The sequence below is a fragment of the Numenius arquata genome, chromosome 7 (assembly GCF_964106895.1).
Source record: "Numenius arquata chromosome 7, bNumArq3.hap1.1, whole genome shotgun sequence".
NCBI classification, from domain to species: Eukaryota; Metazoa; Chordata; class Aves; order Charadriiformes; family Scolopacidae; genus Numenius; species Numenius arquata.
The window spans coordinates 25,261,471-25,269,536 of NC_133582.1; positions in this window are offsets into that span (position 1 = coordinate 25,261,471).

Below are 8,066 nucleotides of genomic sequence, written 5' to 3' on the forward strand. Positions count from 1 at the left end.
CTTCAATTGACAAGTATTGCCAAATGCATTTGGAGAGTCGAAATTATGATTGCCAGCAACCAGTCTTTCACATTCTTTTACTCAGTGTGTGTGTAAATGTTCTATTTTGGGAAGACGTATTGTGCTGACAGTTCATTTGGGATTATTCATGGCTGTGTAGAGGTTCAGTCTGAAACTGTGGAAGTAGTGGGATATCTTTTTCTGTCTTGATCCTTGAGCCTTTCCTTGGTTTACATGTGGCCTTTGGGATCCAGCCAAAGATACTAGACTGGAATTCCTGGGAGAAGGAATTGCTTGCTTATGTTCACTTGCCTTTCTGTAGTTTGCATGCATATAAAGCAAAGTAATCTAGAATATGTTATTGATTTCTCCTCCAGCATGGGTCTGGTGCAAGATTGCAGATATTGGCTGCTGCTTGGCAAAATGTGGATGATGATGTCAGAACAGGACACACACTCCCATTTATGTATTTTAAAAAATTAAGGAAGGGGCAGCTATATTAAATTAAGTGGATTCTCTCTTAAAAGAGAAAAGCATTAATGAATCTAAATAAATGATGTAAAACTCCTCTAAAAGGATATTAACTTAAAGATATAAAATGACAGAAATGTGTACTATCTCAATGCTAAGGTTTAGGACTGTGAATTCTTAATAGAATAAATGTTTAGACAGAGCAAGAAACTTCTAAGTTGTAATGAATATTATCACTTCAGAACAAATAAAGACAACAGGAAAAAGTATTTAAAACAGCCTTCATCACTTGCGGATCTGTGAAAAGGAGGTACTTGTATATGCAACAATATGTGGGGTTTACCTGTTTGTACTAATGTACATTCATGTACCCAATGTTGACTAAGAAAAGTACATAATACTTTAATTCAAAGTGTCAGATGCGCAGCAGGATGTACTGCATGTAGCAATGTAGTAGGATAGATGAAAGTGAGCAGTAGCAGAAAATTACTGCATCTGGGTACGAGTGATATGAGCAGAATCATTTCAGTGTGTAGATGAGGAACATATCTTCATCTTATCTAGACGAATGGGCTAATTTAGCTGGAGGCTATTATTTGCTTTTGCTTGTTATATACTTAAAGAGCATTTCAGGAGGGAAATTGAGAGGAAAGCAGCTGTGAAAGGTGTCTCTCTACTTTGTTTTCTAAAATGAACGGACCCAAGTTCCAGAGCTAGTCTACCACCACCATCAAAAATTATCACTTTTCTTGTGATTAAAGAAAATCACCAGTAAAGGTATGTTCCGTAGGAGGTGTCAGCATACAGTGGAAGAGACACCATTCACTGCTTCAGAAGGGAGCTCCACATTTTGCTTCCACACGAGGTAACTCTGTACCCAGGCTGTCTCGGTACATGCAGGATTTGGAACAGACCTCAGCCTAGGTCAAGGAATGCAGGAAACAGCTGTTTTGTCTATAAATAAGCCAAGAGGCGCTTCACATATGAGACTTTTTTAACAGATATGCTACAGAAATGAATTGTCACTTTAATTATTGGTGTTTCAAGTTAGAGTATGTGGTAGTAACACGATTCACATTCTAATGTATGAAAGTCACACTGTAGTCAGGTTTCAGCCTTATCATATTGGTATAATGTTGTAGTGAAACCACTTGTGCTGCAAGAGTTAAATCACTCAGCCTTACTGTTTCTAACCCCCAGTGTGCCAGAGGTTTATATCTTGGGTAGAAAACAAAACTCCACCGGATTTAGTCAAAAACATCTCCATGCACCAGTGATTATTTTGTCGTTTCAATCTCTTGCTTAAAAATGCCTAAATCTTTTTTTTATATATATATAATTTAACAAAGACTTTTACTGTGGGGGAAAAAAATGCCTGTTTGATCTCCAGGACTGTTTGGTTGCTGTTTTTTTTTTTGCTTTGGTTTGTTGTTTGTTTTTGAATTTTTGTTTTGGGTTTTTTTTTCCTTTTTCATGTGAATCCACAGGGAAGCAGCAGTAGCAATTCCACTGATCTTGTCAGCTGGCTCAGGCCCTGGTGACAGCTTCTTGGTGACCAGCTAGTTTGGGTTCTGCTCAGCCCTTGGCCACTTGCAGATAGTATTGCCAGGTAACTATGTGCAGTTGTGGTAACAACTAAGTAATGTGAGTATTTGTCATACAGTGGGTTACTGTGGCAGTAAAGGAACAAAAACCACTGGGCATGCAACTAGCACTCAGAAGTTCTATCACCTATTTAATGGACATAAATCAAGCATTTAATTAGCCCTGAAACAAAAAGCTTCCACTTTCCATTACACTCAACACTAATCACTCATCGGTCAGATAGCAGCCCACGCTTGGCTGTACTCATGCTAGTTGGAAAACTAACAGTTTTCCTCATCTCAGAACAAAAGCAGAGGCTCTGAATTTCTACGGTATTTGCTCAACTGTGAATCCAGCTCTGTACCAGTCTTACTGAACATGAGCAAGCTGGGACAAGAAAAGAACCAGCAAAATTACTGATAGAGAGTGTTAGATCCGCCCAGTATGAGAGCAGCCGACACTCCTTTTCCCCTGCAGTGCAGAGTGGTTTCTACAGCCCTGGGATTGCAGCGACTGCTGTCGGGAGAGACACGGGCAGCAGCCAGATCCTAGCACCAGCGACCTTCCTAAAACACTTCTGTTTTCCTTTTAAGGGGCTGGCTTGGGGCCATAGTTTGAGTTTATGTCGTCTCATCTCCTGACTGCCTGGGTTGGAGGGAGGGGAGAAGCTTTTAACCCTGAGCATTTCAGTCTGTTTCCTGAGTGGCAGCTGGGCAATTGGAGACTAAGGAGAGCACAGCTCCCTTTAAAGGAGCCTGTTACCCAGTTTTGGAGATAAGGCACAGCTCCTTTCTTCAAAGGATCTCTGTACCCATTCAGTCTTTCTTTCTCTGTCTTCACTCTGAGGTGTAAATGCTTATCTTCTGAACAAGACTGCAAATCCTGAAAATAAAAGGAAAAATGTTTGAATTATGTTTAATAGCCTTTGGCGTCCTTGTACTTGCTTTGTGGTTTCTGAGATTTGGCATTCACTTGGAGGAAAACTTTGGGACTATAATCCAATTCTTCCTTCTCTGTCTTTAAATAGAATTAAAAAAAAAAAAAAGGAAGAAAGAAAAAAAATCCCCAGTTGATGTTTTTCTCAAATTAAAAACAAACAAAGTAATTTAACTGAACAAAGTTGGCAGTGAGAGTCATGTGGCAACCCTCTGCTGTAAGTAGCCCCTCTTGTTACCCCCAATAATGAAGCAGCAGGCACGTCTGAGTCACATGCAATGCAGGCAGTACTAGTCAGGTATTAGTTGAGTTTTACGCTAATAGCTTTAAAATGTTTCTTTAAGCTTTTCTTCTCAGTTTAAGCAACTAGTTAGTTCTCAGAAAGCAGCTTGCATGCTAGCAGTCCTGTCTTCAGGGTTGTGATTTCTGTTTGTTAACAGAATATTTAGTTTGTTATTTCTCTGACAAAAGAACTTCCACTTCTCTGGTATGACCTCTCTGTGTCAGAGATATTAATGAAACTACTTTTCTGATTACAGTTCTTCTGCTTTGGTTAAAAGGGATTTTCATATAGTACAATAAGGTTTTTTTTAAAATAGTATAATTTCCTTCCAATAAGGAGAGGACAAAATGGGCCAAATTTCTCATAGCACGTTTTGCCATGCAGAGGGGAAATTGCTTAGTTCTCTGCAGCTGGGTCCAGCCAGACTTCTCTCTGGGACAGGTTCCCTGAGCAGACCCTCTGCTGAGGCCAGCAGCTGTTGCCTTTCTTGTTTGTTGGTGAGAGGATATTAAATGTTCTCCCTGCTGGTCCCTGAACAGAACATATGCATAGTCAAACAGTTAGTAACTGAGGATGGTAGCTAAGGGGGTGAAAGGATGCTCTATTGATAAGGGTAATAAGCATCTGCAGGCCCTTAGGGAAACTTGCCAAAACCTTTTTCTAGTAACTGCGGGGATTATCTAGAAATCAATAATAAAGGCGGTAACTAGGGGAAGGAAAAATACATCTTCAAGGGAAGCCAAATTCTGTAAGTGCTCTATGAGAGCAATCGTGGCAGGATTTAGTGTAATTGCAAAGCAAATCAGATTGAGGAAAATTGTTTTAAAAGGCACCCTTAGCTGGCAACAAGGACCATATGTTCTTTCTTATCTCTGCAGAAATATCCTACTTTTTTTAGCATATTAACTTATGTGAATAGCTGTCCCAGTCTTGATTGTAAGCATCCACAAATATATTTGTAACAAAAAGAATAAATTGCCTTGAGTATACTATATCAATCTTTGTGGGTTTAACCTTGTTTCACCTCTACTAGTCTGTAGTGTGTGTCATCTTATTCATTTGTAACCTACAAGAACATTGGGATAAATTTCCTGAAGTCAGTGGAAGTCTTTTATGCCAGAAGTGATTTTTGGTTCATCATCCATTGGTCTGTATTCTTTCTAGCAGATGGTCTGTAGTAATGATGTAATCTCTTCTCATGGCACTTCAAGGTGCTAGTTTGGTTTGTGTGTGTTTTAACAATTCAATTGTTCCAGAAAAGCAGTAATTGCTATTAATACTGAAATCTTATTTTGTCTGTGATGCTGTTTAAAACAGGAATATCGGCTGTTGAACAGACCTCTTCAATTATGTAATTTAACACTGCCTATAAATTGAATCTGGGTAGGACTTCAGAAACATTGATTTCTATTTAATTTCTAGGGGCAGGAACACTGTCTAGGAACACTGGCCTTCAGACTCCCAGATGTTTAGATTCAATACATGAAAAATACAGGAAATACTTCTACCTCCTTTTAAATGTCTGCTTCCATAGAATAAATGGGAGTGTTGGTCCCATAGGTGCTTTGTAAAAGGTCAGACTTTGTGTTGAGGGGGTGGAAGTTAAATGTCTACATGCTGTTAAAAAATCTGTCAATCTCACTTAGAAGACAGGGAATTCTGTTAAGTGTTTTCCTTTTTTTTTTTTTTTTTTTTTTTATTCCTGACTTTGCGCTTAAAGGGTTGTGTGATGCTGGGCAACTCTATATCAAACAGAAAAAATTTAGCAACTAGAAGTTTGAAGACAAACTGCTATCTTATAGCTCTGGAGTCTTCCCAGACCTATGCCTTTAGCACTCTTCTCTCTTTCCTGCCTCTCTCCACTATTTATTTGAAAGGCTATTAAATGAAAGAAATTTCAACCTTCCCTTAGCCTAATGCTTCCCACTTTTCATTTTCCCTGGCTTGCTGTGTCCTATCCTACAATAGTATTCTTATCTCCATTTTAACTTCTCATATGAAGTGCTTTTCTGAAGTCCAGACTGATAAGAAAAGTCATTCTTCTAAATACAGGTAATAAAGTAGATCTAATCTAAGGCAAATGCCTGGTGAGCAGAGAACTGGTCTTTTACAAATCTGTGTTGCATTATATCTCATTTTTCATACTAAACTTTGTGTCTTTGTTTTTACAAAAGTATATGTCTTTCAACTTTGAATGTCATCAAGGCTAGGTTAAGAGATCCACAGTAGACTGTTGTGTTTTCCTTCACTTCTTAAATGTAGATGCGATATTTGCAACTCTCATAGTGTGATACTGCAAATTACTGCTGGATCTGTAACTTCATGTGGCAGTTCTTCTAGAAGTCTGGGATGGAGATTGCCTAGCACTTCCTTTTAAAAGCATTAAGATCTTTGGGTTTTGCTCCTACCTGGGAAAGTGGTAATGTCTGTGTATGTTCCCACTCTGGCTTTTGTCACGCTTCCTGCCACTATTGATATAGATGGTCACGTGGGATTTCAAGGTTTTATCTTAGTTTTGAAACCTGTTTATCATTATTTTCATTGTTTATCTTTGATCTCTACCTAGCTTTTTTCCCCCCACCCTGGTTTTAATTCTGCTTTCCTGAGTTGGTCTATTAAAAGTGTGAATATCTTAGTTCTGTCGTCTTTTTAGTGTATTTTGCAAGATCTAATCCATCTTTCCTGCTGGGACGTCTTTTATTCTCAGGCTTCCTTATCACTTAAAAAGCAACCTAAACTGATCAATTTATGGTCAGTATGTCTTTGTGCCTTCTGAATACCTAGTATTTATTATTTTTAACATGGTTATTTATTCCATTTGATCTGAATACGTTCCTACATTTTTGTTCTCTTCTTGTTGAAGATACAAGCTTGAGATAGGTAGGAATTTTCATTCAAGGTAATTCCAAGCTTTTCACTTGTGACTGTAGAAATTCTTTAGCTTATATTATAAACATTAGGTGCATTGATTTCCTCCTTGATTGCAGAACTGTACGTAATGTATCCTAAATCTATTCAGATTCTTTAATTTCACATTTACGGCCTAAGTTGCACATGGTTCTTTGGAGTCAGGCAGCTGGACAGAAAATCACTAATGCAGTTTTGCAAGCATAGAAGTGTACCTCTCAGTGTTTGATATAGGATACTGCTGGCCTAAAGGATGTATTTTTTTAATATATTAAAAGAAGCCTTAAAAATGCATGTTTGTTTACTAAAAACCATATTGCAATAAGGAGACATGCAGGTATGTTTTGAATCTGAACTTTGACTTTTCCCTAGTAGCAGGAATTTTAATAAAACACTAAAGCATTGATTAAGAGGTATCGTTCCTATTAAGAGGTACTGTTCTTAATTCTTTTTCTTTTTTCCTGGGAGGAATCAGTCACACTGTAGCATTTTTCTGAATTAGAAGGTAAAAACACTGATAAAATCAGTGGATAAAATAAGTTTGGAATCATACATAAGTTCTTATTAAAATGTATTATACTGTGCCTGTAAGGCTTATTTGTAATAGGAATGTTGCTTTTTCTGCATTAATTGCTTAGATTATAAACTCTTCGTTACCATTTTTACACTGTGGAGTTCCTAGCATAGCTTCAGGCTCAGTGGGCATGAGGTACTTCTGCTATGTAGATGCAGTTAATCATGATAATTTCCTTTGTCATATGCAAACCTGTCCCATACAGTAATGATAATTTGGATTAAGATTCCAGAAATATCATTTCATTTGGCATCTTTTCTGGACAGAAGTGAACATGAGCCCAGTCCCACTCAGGAGCAGTCCCACAGAAATACAAGACCCTTTTGGGCTAACTTATTTAAGGAAGCAGAACTTGTTTCTTGGATGATGATCTACTGAAGACCATGGCAAAACACTAATTTTCTTGTCTGCAGAAGTGCTCCTTTCCTTGTGCTGCTAATACTCTTCTAGTCAATGCTGTAGAAATAATAAGACAATTTATACTTCTTTACTTCAGCATTCTCAACTCCTAAAAGGTTTCCTTAGTGTGCTAATCCTGATATCTGTTGTGAGCATTACTGCTGCTATTGCTTTATTTTTTTAATATGGGTAAGCCTATAACACAAACCCTTGGAAGGGATGTGAAAAGAGTGCAAATGTCTTGTTCTGTATTCCCTGAAATGATGTTGAACAGTCTTTGTCAGTATCAAAACTTACACACATCTTTTATTTTTTCAGCTCCCCTGGAAACTGCTTTTTACCACTTATTTTGAGTATGAAGCTGTGTCTGTAAAGTGAGATAGATCAAAAATCAAACTATGAAGACTTCCCTAATTCAAGATAGTACTTGTCAGGTATAATGTAGATATTTTTTCCCTGTTCCTGGCAATGTTTTTGTGACAAATCATGAAAATTCATATATTTGTGGTATATAGGTGTCTTTTCCAGGTGGGTTCACCAAACTTCTGTGGAACCTAAAACATTTGATTTTTTTTACAAGTAGATCTATTTGAGTAGATTTAAATGAATACTCCTCCCAACTATCTCTAACGCCTGCTGCTTTTGTTTCTAATTGTAAAATATTACAAGTGAAAAGTGAGTTAGGTATACATTTGTCATGCTTATAAATGTAGGCAGAATGGAAGCATATGATGTAGTTTCTTCCTGGGTCGGCAAAAGGGCAGCCTTAGAGTCTCTGCTGTTGATTAGAGATTTCACATGATGCCACACAGTTAAAGCTACTTTTTTTTTTTTGCTTGTATTAAGCATAGGCAACTGCGAAGGTGGCAAAAATCAGAGGCTTCTCACCCTGCTCATTGGGAAATTATGAAT